The sequence below is a fragment of the Ammospiza caudacuta genome, chromosome 2 (assembly GCF_027887145.1).
Source record: "Ammospiza caudacuta isolate bAmmCau1 chromosome 2, bAmmCau1.pri, whole genome shotgun sequence".
NCBI classification, from domain to species: domain Eukaryota; kingdom Metazoa; phylum Chordata; class Aves; order Passeriformes; family Passerellidae; genus Ammospiza; species Ammospiza caudacuta.
The window spans coordinates 53,669,610-53,682,906 of NC_080594.1; the positions used below are offsets into that span (position 1 = coordinate 53,669,610).

The window sequence follows — 13,297 nt, forward strand, 5'->3', positions numbered from 1 at the left end:
AACCTACTAAGCAGTTTTAGTTTGCAGTTTGTTTCCCTTGTGCTCTGTGCCTTTCAGCTGGCTTCATCTGGGATCAGCAATGGAGGGAGATGATACAGACTGAACTCATGGCAAAGGAACGCAAAGGAGAGAATGTCAGAGGAACAAACTAAATACTAGGTAATTTCATTTCTCAGCTGGACAAACTGATATTTTAAATGACAACTACCATGAGTTGACCTCCCTTTTGTGGGTCCCAGTGTTTCTCTTTCTTTATTGCAATGGCCTACAAGGCTTGAGCTCCTCGAAACCTCCAAGAAAAGAAGTCTTTTCTTGGCTATTTTGGCTTTCAATTTGTAGACAGTGACAGCCCTGGAGCTGTTGGATGATGTATTTGGCAAAGGCTGGCCTCCTTAACTAACTCAACCACAGACACCTCACGTGCAGAAAAGATGTGGGATTTACAAATGGGTGCAGCTCTATCAGGAGAACCAGGTACATGGTCACTAACATTTTTGCATGCTTTCTAAGTCCTGACAAATTTCTGGAGACCTTCCCATAGTTGTTCTGCTCTCACAATGTCTCTTGGAGAAAAGACATGGAGCTGGCCAGAGAACAGAGAATAATACTCCCCCAGGTCAAGATTTCTTGAAGTTGCCTCCAGCAGACAACCTCACGGAAAAAGGAGGAGAGGGACTGGGAGTTAATCACTCCCCCTTACACCAGGGCTACATCCTTACTAGCAGGTGTGGCCTTATTTCCATCATTTTCTTGGCAGTTTGGAGGTTTATCATCAGATGGGATTGCTGGCCAGATCATGGGCGGTGCCACAGCTCAGGAAGCACAGCACGAGGAGCTCCTCATCCCTGCTCCTGCTGAGGCTGGGGCAGAGTCTCCCTAAACTGTCACACACACAAGGACATGACCTTAAAATAACAATTTTTCAAACATTTTTGAGGAACACAGATTGCTGACAGAGAATTTGAGGCAATCTAAATCTTAGGTGAGGACAAAAATTCTGTGAAGCTAGCTTCAAAAAGGATTTAGTTTGACCATATCTTTAACCTGGGGGTCGATTAAAAGAAGAGAAGCTTCAGTGACTAATTTCTACAGGGTCTGAAATATAACAGGTTATTAAACGCACAACACAACAGCTGCAGAATCTGACAGAGACATTGTTCTCCCTAAGCATTTGGTAATAGAGTATTTCAGATGATTGACTAGCTAATAAAGTCAGAGTCTTTGCTAAGTAGATGGATACCAGCAATATTACAAAGGTAATTATAGATTTCTATCAAAAAATTCTTGACTCAAAATATTTATTCTCAGACTGAAGCTAATACGCATATCTCAGTTACGGAAAAAATATTTTAGCCGCTATTTAAAAGATTTCCAATTTGCTCTACTGTAGTGGCTTCCAATTACAACCAATTTCAAGGTGTAAGTTTTCAGATTGAGTATTCGTTTTTTCAAGGTAAATCCTCACCAGTTGTCACATAAAACTAGTTTTCCCATTAATAATGTTCTTAAGCTTTTTGGCAGCACAGGGAGGCTTATTTCCTCTGCTCCTTCTCAGGCATCAGGCAGCTGGGATATCTGTACCTCTATAAAGTTACAGAGTGGTAAGAAAGGGTCAGAGGAGCAAAAAACAGTGTTAGGGATGCTTGCAAAAAAAAAAACCATGCACAAAATTATTCATTTGCTTCTTTGTTGCTATTTCAGCCTGCCTTTTTTTTCAGTTGATGTTTCAGATCCTTTACTCATTCTCTATGAGAGCCACTAGAAAACCAGGGTATGTTTTAAAATCTTGTACACTCAGCTATGCCAGCTAATTCACAGGCTGCAGAAAAAAAGTTCTTTACATCTGTAATTTATCCCATTATCACGGAGGAGCGTGCAGCAGAGCTTGTACTCACACTCAAGCTAGTTTATCTGTAACTCTGATTATTTTTGCCTGGTTTATAAAAATGCAATGTATACCCGTTTCCATTTAGTTGAGCCAACTCACATCATACAGCACTGCCCACGTCTGCTTTGCTTTGCATTTCTTAATGTCACCTCCTTTGCAGGCTTTATTAACCCCATGCCCTGCCTCAACACACTCAATTTTCCTCTTTGAAACCCCATCTTGAGTACTCATTGCTGTTACAAAAACTGTGAGAAATGAAATGGCAATGGCTCAAGTGTAAAATAATCGAAAATATTTCAAATATATACAAAGAGAAGATGTTGTTTCATTCTTCTCCTACCATTTGGGTAGCACTGCATTTCTCAGAGAAAGCATTTCTGAGAAGCAGAGTTTGTGGGCACAAGCGTGTGGCACCTGGGCTGGAGGAAGGGCGCTGGAGAGCAGTCAGCTCCCACTGTGAATGTGGCTCCAGCATCACCATCCCTGGGGTAAAGGACAGCCCCTGCTCACCTATAAAATGCAGCAAGGATGTGACAGTGACTAGAGCAGCGTGGGCACCTTAACCTGCTCAGATATTGCAGAGCAATGCCCACACAGATTTCATGTCCACACACAGTAAAACACACACCAGGATGCTGGATCTGAGCTCTAACCCTCTAGGAAGATCTGCTAGGATCAAAGAGGATTGCTGGTGGGCTCTATTGTGCTGATGAGGTGCAAAAATATCAAAACCATATGCAGAAGTGTCTTTACCTTTCCCTTATGCACAGGAAGATCAGTCTCACAAGCTAACTGTAAATAAAGGATGCCAAATAAAGCACTCATGGTCATAGGGAGCTGTTGCACTGAGGATGCAGGCACAGCATTACAAATTGCTGAAAGATGTAGACTTTGCTGCACACTGATGCAAGTACTTGTGTGTGCAGGATCCAACAGGTTTTGGAGGCTACTGCAGCGCATATTAAACAACATATTCTTCTGCATCTAAATATGGTTTCCAGGTAAACTGAGAATTAGGTCCAAGCCAGAAATTTGTATCAAAGTTCCAATTTATATGAGAGAGTTCAAGGAGACACATTTGGTTTTGGGATTTTTTTTAGTTTCGGTTTTGTTTGGTCTCTTTGTTGTTTTTTTTTTTTTTAATTACTAGCTAGGGAAAGAGATGCTAGCTGCTGAATATTGTTAAATGTTTGTTTAAATTTTCAAGACACTTTCCCTTCATGCTGTGCATGTATCTAGGGTTTTGTTCCCATTTCTAGCAAAATTTGAACCTAATAAAAAGTATTCTAACCTCCATTTACTGCAGTGGCCATCAGCTAGCTAGATCTTTTATTTCTATTGTCAGTGGCAATAAGAAATTGGTGACAAAAAAGATTATTGTGGCTCTAACTGCAGTGTTATTTATAAACAGCTAGATGCAGAAGAAATGCAATTTAAATTTCATTGTGAGCAATACTCAGTTCTAGAGCTCTCTGATGTACAATTCATAGCTGCTTAAATTGTAGTCATTACTCTCACACTACAATACTCTTTGTCATAACAAAGGGAAATTACTTTTCTGTCAATTACTTTTGCAAGATTAGTTAATTTGCACTTGCAAAGGGTTTGGAGCAGCGTCTCAGTTCCATGGAGGTGTTTCTCAAAAGCATTTGGCAATTAAAGTTTGGGGAAGTGGAAGTCACCTTCAAAATGTAAAGAAGAGAGACAGCGCATGGATCTCAAGGTGTCATGTGCCAGTGAAGAGCAGCAATGAAGAGCAGATCTGTCACTGACAGACTGCCAACCTCAGTGCTGCAGAAACCTGTACTGAGGACCTGCAAGAGAAATACTCCTGTCTGCAAGAGGAATGCTCCTCTCTGTTTCAGTACTGAACAGCCACTGAAGTCACTGGCAACATTTGAAATCACTGCCCTGACCACACGTGAGCTGTGCATGCATTTATCTCTATAAAACATCCTTCTCTTCGGCATCTCCTTCTGCTGCTATCTGTGTGTTTGCTTAATCCATGTCAGAATGCAGATAGCAAGAGCCATAAACATGAGGAGGAATGTTATTTTTACTTACTTGCCTGGGAATTCTGTGTGAGCTTTAGCATATCTGGCTTGGATATCCACCTCAGGCATCGCAGCTCCTGACCGTAGCAGCATAATTTAAGGTGTTGAAGTTTTAATGCCTGAATTCCTTGGAGGGGTGATGGAGGAACTGTGTGCAGCATTGCCTGAGAGACAACACAGTGCTCTTCCACCCCTCTTAAAAATCTGCTTCAGGAAGGCTCCCCCTTCTTTTTCCTTCATGCATCTCCTCAAGCAGGTGTGGCACTTAAGGACATGGTTTAGTGGTGGGTTTGACATTGCTGGGTTAAGGCCGGACTCAATGACCTTAGAGACCTTTTCCTAACTTTTCCAATAATTCTATTATTCTTTTAATGATTTCTGAGGCATCACCTGAGACCCTTCTTGCTGGGATCAGGGGTATTGTGGGCAGAAGGTGTGGCTGTGCCTTCTGCAGCCTGTGAGATGCTCTCAGGGGGGAGGGTGCTGGCATGACATGATACTGTCGCTCCTCAGCCTGCAGGGATTAACACCCACACAGAGAGAGCAAACAGGACCCAACAGAGGCAGCAAATCTTCTCTTCCCTCCATGAAAATAGTGGAAAGCCCTTTGGAAAATGGGGCATTCAAGAGAGGCCTCAGATTTAGTATGAAGAGTGGGAGGGGTTTTATACCCTACCTCTTCCCTGCAGCCAGGCAAGGTTGCTTAAATCACCTCAAAGTTGAGGTCACAGGTATTTTTTTGTAAGTGGAGCAGAATAAGTGGAATGCAGACATACCGTGTAGCTGTATTGTCATGCACTGCGTGCAGCTGGCACAGCACAGCTTCATCTCTAGGTATTATTGCAATTAAAATGATGAAATAGCAACAGCACAGGCATCCTCAACAATGATGTTTGTGTTTAGGCATGTCAGACTATGCTGATACTGATATCCCAATGCTATATATTGGCATCACAGCTCTCACGGAGTTTTGCAATGTTTTCAATCCTAACCCCTACCAAATTCCAACAAATACAGTCACAGTCTTCCTTCCTGATACTGCTCTCTTGATACAACAAGGGGCAGAGCATCCTTATCTTTCCTCCCCAGCCAGAGCTGCCTGCAGGTGCTGTTGCTGTGCTTTGGCACAGAACATTTCAAAGGCAGAAATTACACAGGAGGGAGTTCTCAGCAGAGTTTACAGAATGTTTCAGGGCACCTTAATCATATGTTATTTCTGTTCCCATTAGGTTAATGAATTTGCAACACTGCTCAGCCCAAAACTAGACTCTGCTCCAGTCATCCATATAAACTTTAGAAAGTGTTTAAAAATCATGAGTGTTTATGTTGCCTTTAATTATTTTCCATTTCAGTTGCCTGGATTTTCTTTTGAGACAAATTTTCTTGGTTTACATCAAAGCTATGATCCCACCTTGCACAAAAGATAAATCTGCATTTGTTTCCAAGAATTAGAATTAGGTGGGGCTAAATTCTGCAGATTAATAAGGCTAGGCATGAAGATGTGCATAAGAATAAGGATATAAGAGTGTAAAGATATGTACCAGGATATAAAGATACAGACTGCAATTTTCAAACTTTCAGCTTGCAACAATGACAGACAATATCCAAAAATTACTTTCCTTTTTTTTCTTTGGCTAAAGTCCAAAATATTATAGTCAGTCCCACTTCTTTTTTCTCAACTACTATTTAAATGTCCCCTCTTTAAAATATACTTAGTTTACCCATTTGTTTCACTACAATAACATGCCAGCTCTTAGCTCTTTATTCACAGAGGGACAAAGGAAAACCACATCAATTTTTGGTTCTATATGATACAGAAACTGTTGCAAAAGGTAGGGGTTTTTTATTTATATGCCACTCAGACTCCTGTAATTTCAGGACATAATGCAGTGGCACTAAAGCATCTGGGATTTGAATGTTGAAAAAGCCAGTTGTGGCTGTAAAGGTTTTGGGATTGACAGTGTTTGGGATCTGTTTAATTTTTCTGGATAGACCCAGAGAGCTTGTGGTCTGGGTTGCTCAGTGGTGTACCTCCCTACAGCCCTGCACATTCCTTTTACATGTGTGATCCCAAAAGCTGCCCCTTTGACATATGAATACAGTTGTTTGGGGTTTTTTTTCTGAGAACATAAAACCAGCAATTTAATTAAGGTAATTTAATTTGTGTTCAAAACAATGCATAATGCATTCATTAAAGTAACTTAATTTGTCTTCAAAACAGAGTATTATTCATTCACCCTAAGGCATGAAACACACAGCACAAAGGGCAAAAAACATCAGAGGTACATGATTCTTACTCATACCCTCATCTTTCCCCTTGACAGCTTTTGTGCTTTCTCATTTTGCGCTTCAAGGAGCATTTGTGTTGTACTAGCACCAGTCTGTTTTTACAGTGCTTTCCTTTGCCCTTAACTCCCTTCCTTTCACACATTGCTTCTGGACAGCTTCTCTCAGGTGACTCAAAGGCCCCAGCTTTGCAAAGCTTTTGTGAGAGTATAGTGTGATACTTCTCAGTCCTGAAAAAACAGAGATATTAGCAGTGTTGTGACCAAGGTGTTATCTTTTAGGTCCAGAGACCTCCGTGACTTTGTGGACTCTTTTGCATGTGCTCAGCTTCTCTTCACCTGCTTGATCATTTTCAAAACCCCTGTTCACAAACTGCACAATAAATATCATCTCACAAATACACATGTGGAAGCAGAATATTAATTTAAAAAAATATCAGGCACATTATTCTAGTTTCCTAGTGGAACTACTTGTTCCAAAATAACAGCCTGTGATACATACCTATTATCAGCAAAAAAAAAAAAAAGCTATAGAATACCAAATAGTTATAAAAGACAAGGTTTTATAAAACTTTAAAGTTTTGATAATTAAAAAAAAATGTTATAAAATTTTTGTATTTAGGCTGCATACATCAGATGAGTATTTTGTAAGGTAAACCTTGTGCCCATACAGACAGAATTTAGTAAGATTTTTTAATTGAGTGCCATTGTTGAGAATGTGCCCACATAGCACAAAAATATCTGATATGTAATGATAAAAAGTACTTCAAGAGAAACTATTTTAGCTACATTTCAGCTGAGTTAGCTTCATCTAATCCCCACTTCTGTGGTAGATATGAACAGACTTCATTCTAGGAACTTGGGAAATGCCAGAGAAGAGCAGGCCTGTTGGCTTCACTGGTGTGTTTATTTCTTGGTGATACTGAATGTTTAGAGACGTGTGTGCTCCTGGAAGTTCTCACAGCAGGTAGCATTTGTAATGAACTCCTTAAAATCTGAACATACCATGTTCTTGTTTGCCCTTTGGAGTAACTAGGAAACCAGCCTCACCCCAGAGGTGAGGTCTGGTCTCTCCCTTTCAGACTTTTTGTAGCTTTGGCATTTCCAGCTAGCTGAGATTAATTTCTATTGGTAAAAGTATCACAGACTTCAGTTCTTTAGCTGCAGCAGGAGAGGTATAAACTGGATATTTCTGACCAGCAATACCAGTCAGAGCTGGCACTCCCATTTGAAACAAAGCCAGCTAATGCCTCTGGGGTGAATCTCAGGAGATAGGACAGAGCCTGCAGAGAGCCACACAAAACCTCTCCTCTCAGTAGTGCAGGAGCTCTGGACTGTCCTGGTGTGCAGAACAGGGAAATCAAAACTGTTGCAAGGAAGCCCCACCTACAACACAAAATAACCCATTAGTCTCTCCACCACAAAGAGCTGGGAGTTATTTTGCTGGGTAGGTGGCCATGGGAACAGTGTGGTTATCATCACACAGCAGAGACGGAAACCAGACCTTTCTCCAGGAATGGGGAAGCAGCCTCCAGGAGTACCACAGGGAGCAGCACTTTCACAGCAAGAAGCCAAGCTTCCCAAAACAACATCACCACTACAGAACACCACAAACATAAAAATTATCAAGGAAAACCTAAAACCTTTCTGAGCAGGAAAGAAAATAAAGAGCAACACATACATTTGTTTTCTTGAGATAGATATCAAAGGTTAGACAAGGTATGAGGGCACATAGCTGGATTTAGCTTCAACCTTGCATAGACTGGAGACACAAAACTGAAGTTCATGGAATAAAAGTGAGATTGCTCTGTTTAATCTTTGCTTTTGGAAGAAGCTGGAGGTGAAAGCACAACTGAGAGGAGGCAGGACCATCCTTCATGCACAACTGCAGTAACTCTTGTTCATCTCCTCGGCCAGCCTGGCAGGGATGGCAGCTGCCTGGATTGAGCCACATTCCAGCTCTGGTCACACTGGAATGAATCCAGGGTCATGTCATTGACTTCAATGAAGTTATTCTCTATTCATGCTTGCTAGCTGAGAATCTGGCCCATTCTATCTCGGCAGCAATATCTAATAGAGAAAATACTGCCAAATTAAGGGAACAAGAAGAACTAAACTATGTGACATGAAGAGGAAACATTTTATATTATAAGGATTATTGAGACCCTTTAGTTTAAGGACTTTATCAGCATTTTAAGGACAGTTTTATATATAGAAATGCATTTCTATATATGCCTAGATTTTCTTTTAAGCCTCATTTGCTTAGAAAGTGAAAAGAAAATGTATTGATTTTAACATTATTGAAATAAAAGTGCTGCAGTTTGTTCAACACAGAATGTTAATTCAGTATACATCTGTGAGCAGGACTCTTCCATTTAGGATTTCCTCCACATCAATTAAGAAGGCCTTTCTGACCAAAGTATGTTGAGTTTCATGATTTTCTCCATGGGACCACTTTTCTGTTCATGCCAAATTCAGTTTTGGGAAAAATGCTGTGTTTTGGCTTGCTGGGTAAATCCAGATTGTTCCTGATGTAGTGACCAACAAAAGATGGAGAAAAAGAATCAAGGTAAGGGAAATTTATCATCGCTGTATTATTTCCAATAAGTTCTGATTAATTCTCTGCAGGGCTTGATGATACAGTATATCTGACTTTAGAGAAGCCAGGGGTGTAACAAAAGCTCTGCAACCAATTATATAAGAGTAGCAAAAAGTTATAGGTTTACTCCAGAAGTTCATTTCTAAAAGAAATACTGACATTTACTCTTTAGCAGACAATGGACTGAATTGCCTCACTGCCGTTGTACTGAGTTGGTATCATCCCATGCTATGTGCTCTGACTAATGCAGCAGAAATGCACTTGTATGCCCACACCTCATCTGGATGCTGTTTGTGTTGCTGCATGATCTGGAGGCACCCAGACAGAGAATGAGTGGTGATGGATCCACCAGGGATGGGGCTTCTGCTATACCTACTTAGCAGTAACATGCCACTTACCCTCAGTTTTCACCTAACCTTTGGATTTCATCTGGACTCACCAGAATATAAATTTATAAACTGATGCAACACCCTGGCCAAGAAAGAGAGACATGAAGAAGAGAAACATGCCTACTTACTAAGGAAAATGTAAGTTAAATTGAGAAAGGTGTTGGATTGTTTTGGGTAGCTAGAAAGACCTGTGGAACAATCCAGATGGGATTTAAAACAACTTTTTTTTTTAATTTTTTTAGAGCATGTATCTCAGCTTGCACTAACATCAAAGTGAATCAAGAAAAGTTGTAGCATATAGCTCTTTTCACACAAGATTCTGTATAAAATAATGCCCTAGGATGACAGCGGTCCTGTTAGACCATCCTGGACAGTTCCCATAAGGAAGTGAAAATATCACAAGCCTGGAGTGGCAAACTGCCTGCTCAAGTTTGGACTCCGGGTCTGGGTATCAACCCTTAGAGCTCTCCCACAGAAATTCATTTCATTATTCCTATGCAAGAAAGAGCAGGTTATTAATATTTCAGCTACAGAAATGATCCTCCTGTGCTAGTGCAATGTATCTGTTAGAATTAGTTCTGTAAATCTGCATAATAATGGACAATATTCTCTAAAACTAATTTCCTGCAATCATCATTAATTGGCCAGCTTTCTAACACCTGGTACCAACAGATTTTTCATCCAGCAAGTGCAGTGCCACACAATGGTAACAGCAGGTTTTCACCTAATCCCTTCTCCATACACAAGCAAACATCAAATGTGCCTGTAACAAAGACACACAGACCAGCCTGACATTTGCTGATAACTCCCAGGAGATTCTCCCTCAGTACAACTAGTCCTGCTCAAACAGATTTTCCAGTGGAAAAGATGATTTGAAATAATTTCAAACTAGACTAATTGCACTCACTTGAAAAGAACATCCTTCTCTTCCTCAGCGTGCACATATATTAGTCCAGCTGTAAGTGCAGCTAACACTTTGCAAAGTTTTCCAAAGCAATAATTATTTCATCTTAGGAGAATTCACAACAGCTTGCTTGATAATGAAGTTATGCTGATATATATACTTCATGCAAAGTTGCACACACACACACACATTCACCCGCAAAATAAAATTTAAAAAATTTTTAAAAGTAGGCATTTAAAACTGCTTTTAAATTCCACTCACAGTTTCAAAGTTCAAGCATAAAACTTCTTGCCTTGCATCTGTAGCTCCAAGCTGTCTGTAAAGATAACACAGTCCATCAGATATCCTGGTTTTGTTTCCTTGCATAAAAATATCATCTGTGACAGGCACAGGAGCTGGCTTCAAGGACCAGCCCCTTCGGCGGAGCACACCAATCGGGAGGCCCGGGAGCACATGTGGAATATGTGGAATGCTGCTCGCCGGCACGCCGGTCACGGCCACGGGCACATCTGCTCGGCGGGACACGGAGAGCTGCCAGACAGCTCGGGTGTCACGGAACCCCGCGCTGGAGGTGCCACGGTCCCGGCCGTGCCCGGTGTCCCAGCCCAGCCGAGCCGAGCCGAGCTGTCACGGAGCGCCTCAGAGCCGCCGCTCCTGCTGCACCAGCCCTGGGGACACCTGAGCCTGAGGCCAAGGCCTTGCCCCTTCTGACGTTTTTCTTTAATGGTTTAATAAAAACCTCCTTTACCATTATATTTAATGTCTCTTCACTTTTTCTCTTCGCTGCTCTTCTAACCCCATTTAGAGTTTTATATTCCAAACCATGCCTGTGGAAAAGTCCTGGGCATTGAAAGCCCCTCGTATCAGGGGGGCCGGCAGTGCTCCTCACCCTTGGGGTCAGCCTCACCTGGGATTTCCTCCCTTTCCTGAGGCCGCAGGGCTGTCTGCCCTCAGGCTCCCTGCTCCTCCTGACAGGTTTGTTCCGTGCCAGCTCTGCTCGGTGCCTGTCAGCCACAGAGGTCAGTTTCTTCTTGCATCTGTGGTGACACTCCAAGCACATGGCTCAGAAATGGTATTTAGGGACACAGACCCCGGTTCCCTGCTCCCTGCGTGCCCAGCCCTCGCCCCGGAGCAGGATGAGAGGAAGGAGTTCGTGTCTGCTAACGCCGCCAAGCCAAAACTCAGACCATACACGGGTGAACTAACATCTGTAGGTCTGTTTTTCACTGCCGGAAGGGCAAGTCACAACGTGCTGTGAAGGGAAGCCAGTAAACACACAGTGCAAAACCCGTGCCTTTTCCAGCTGGAGTGAGAGACCTGGAGGCCTTCCCCCCTTGCACATCTCATAACCTCAGTGCTGGCTTTATTAACTCAGAGCAGCAGCTTCACTTGATCAGATAACCTGACTTTTGCATTCAGGGTGCAGGTTAGAGAGGACTGGCTGTAATAAATGCTGCTGTCTCTAGTCTGAATAACTTGCTGGTTTAATTACATTATTTTTCCTACTAATTTCTAGTTTAGCAGATTAGTAATTCACTAAAGGGTCATTTTACAATGTTTTCCGATGGTGGATTAACCAGGCTGGTTAAAAACCTAGACAAAGCTCCATTTTCCACCACTTGTTTCTCAGAGGAAAAATTCCCACAGAATGTCACTGCGACAGGACGGACTTCGGCCAGTGAAATGAGTTCCCGCCGGATTCAGGGTGGAATTTCCCATTTCCAGAGGCTAAGGCCAGCACACCCCAAGCAGGAAATAACTCTCCGTTAGCAAGAGCCAAGAACCCCGGTGGAAGCGCTTTCTTTCATCGGCCGCCGGTGGGGCGGGGAGGAGGCAGCAGGGACCGTCTCTGGCATGCCGTAGGTCTATTGCAAATCTGCAGCAAGGAGCAAACCCGTTCCCAGTTCTCAGCCGGGAACATTTTGTTCAGAGGTTTCCGAGCTGGGAGCAGCTGGGGCAAGGCTGGCCGGAGATTTTCCTGCCTGATCCTGATCCCGGTTCCGCACCCAGGGGTGGTTCCGCAGAGGGGTAGAGCTGGGTCAGCCTGCCTGGCTCTCCCGGGGGCTGGGACAAACCTTCCCCCTCCTTTGCTGCTGAAGAAGATGCACTGTCTGGCAGCGCTTCGGAGGGGGAGGTGGAGGAAAAAATGCTGAGCCTTGTAAAACGGGTATTTCCACTGCGTCTGAGACCTTGCTGGGGTGATGCAGGGGAACCTGAGCAGAAACCTTCCTGTACGGCCAGGGCAGAGACCTATTCCGAGGCTCACTGACTTCCCACAAGCTTTCAAAGGGTCTTGCTTCACTTTTCATTTTTTTGGTCCTACACGAGGTCAAACCTCCCGAAGAGAGTTTTGCCACATGCAGACCCATGCCCTCATGGCAGTGACAAATGGGACCTTGAATCTGCACTGGCACTCGTGAGAGCTGCCTGAGCCCCCTGCCTGTGGCACTGCTGTGGCTGCACAGGGGGTGGCTCAGGTGGCCCAAATTTGCATTTGGCCTGGCAAACTCAGCTTGATAGATGGTGTTTAATGTCCAGCCAAGCCAGGTTTTGAAAGCTAAGCTACACATAAATGGCTGAGATTTAACAAGTCACCTTACCACAGCAGTGGGAGATGGACAGTCCTGATATCTCTTTCAGCCTATTTGCTTATCAGCACTTTCTTCCCTGCAGGATAGCTGCATTAATTCCCAGCTACATTGCATCTCGCTGAACTGTTCTTTTCCTTTACTCCCAGCATGTATATTTTTCCCTCTCCTTTTAGTCCTGATTATATCTGACTGTGTCCTACCAAATTTCTATCCTTGATATTTACAGCTTGCAAATATTCATTGGTTTATTACATTGCTTCTGATCCACCACTTCACCAAGGTCTGTATATTTTTCCTCATGAATCAGTTCCTCCAGATTCCCTATTTTTTGCTGCTCTTTCCTGTAGAGTTTGCAGACTTGGTTTGGTTTTAAAACACAGCGGAGGGAAGTTTAATTCTCTTTTCTTTAATGAAGGGCAATAGCTGGATGAAATGAAACACATATTATGGACAGTTTCAGGAAAACTTGCATTTGAAATGGCAAGTTCTAAACTTCATACTTGTGCCCTCCTATTTGCCACATTGTTTGGATCCCTAGCATTTTATGCTGCAAACCTTCACACCCCTTTTGTAAAACACAAATACAA

At 42.7% G+C, this 13,297-nt stretch overlaps 1 protein-coding gene across 2 annotated transcripts in view; it reads right to left on the bottom strand.

The window, feature by feature from the left end:
• Positions 1 to 10,455, bottom strand: part of STARD13 (StAR related lipid transfer domain containing 13) — a 285,136-nt gene extending 274,681 nt beyond the window's left edge. For both annotated transcript variants that reach the window (XM_058800467.1, XM_058800466.1), the window contains exon 1: positions 10,381 to 10,455. The gene's annotated coding sequence lies outside the window, so the exon portion shown is untranslated. The remainder of the gene's footprint in view (positions 1 to 10,380) is intronic.
• Positions 10,456 to 13,297: the final 2,842 nt, after the last annotated feature.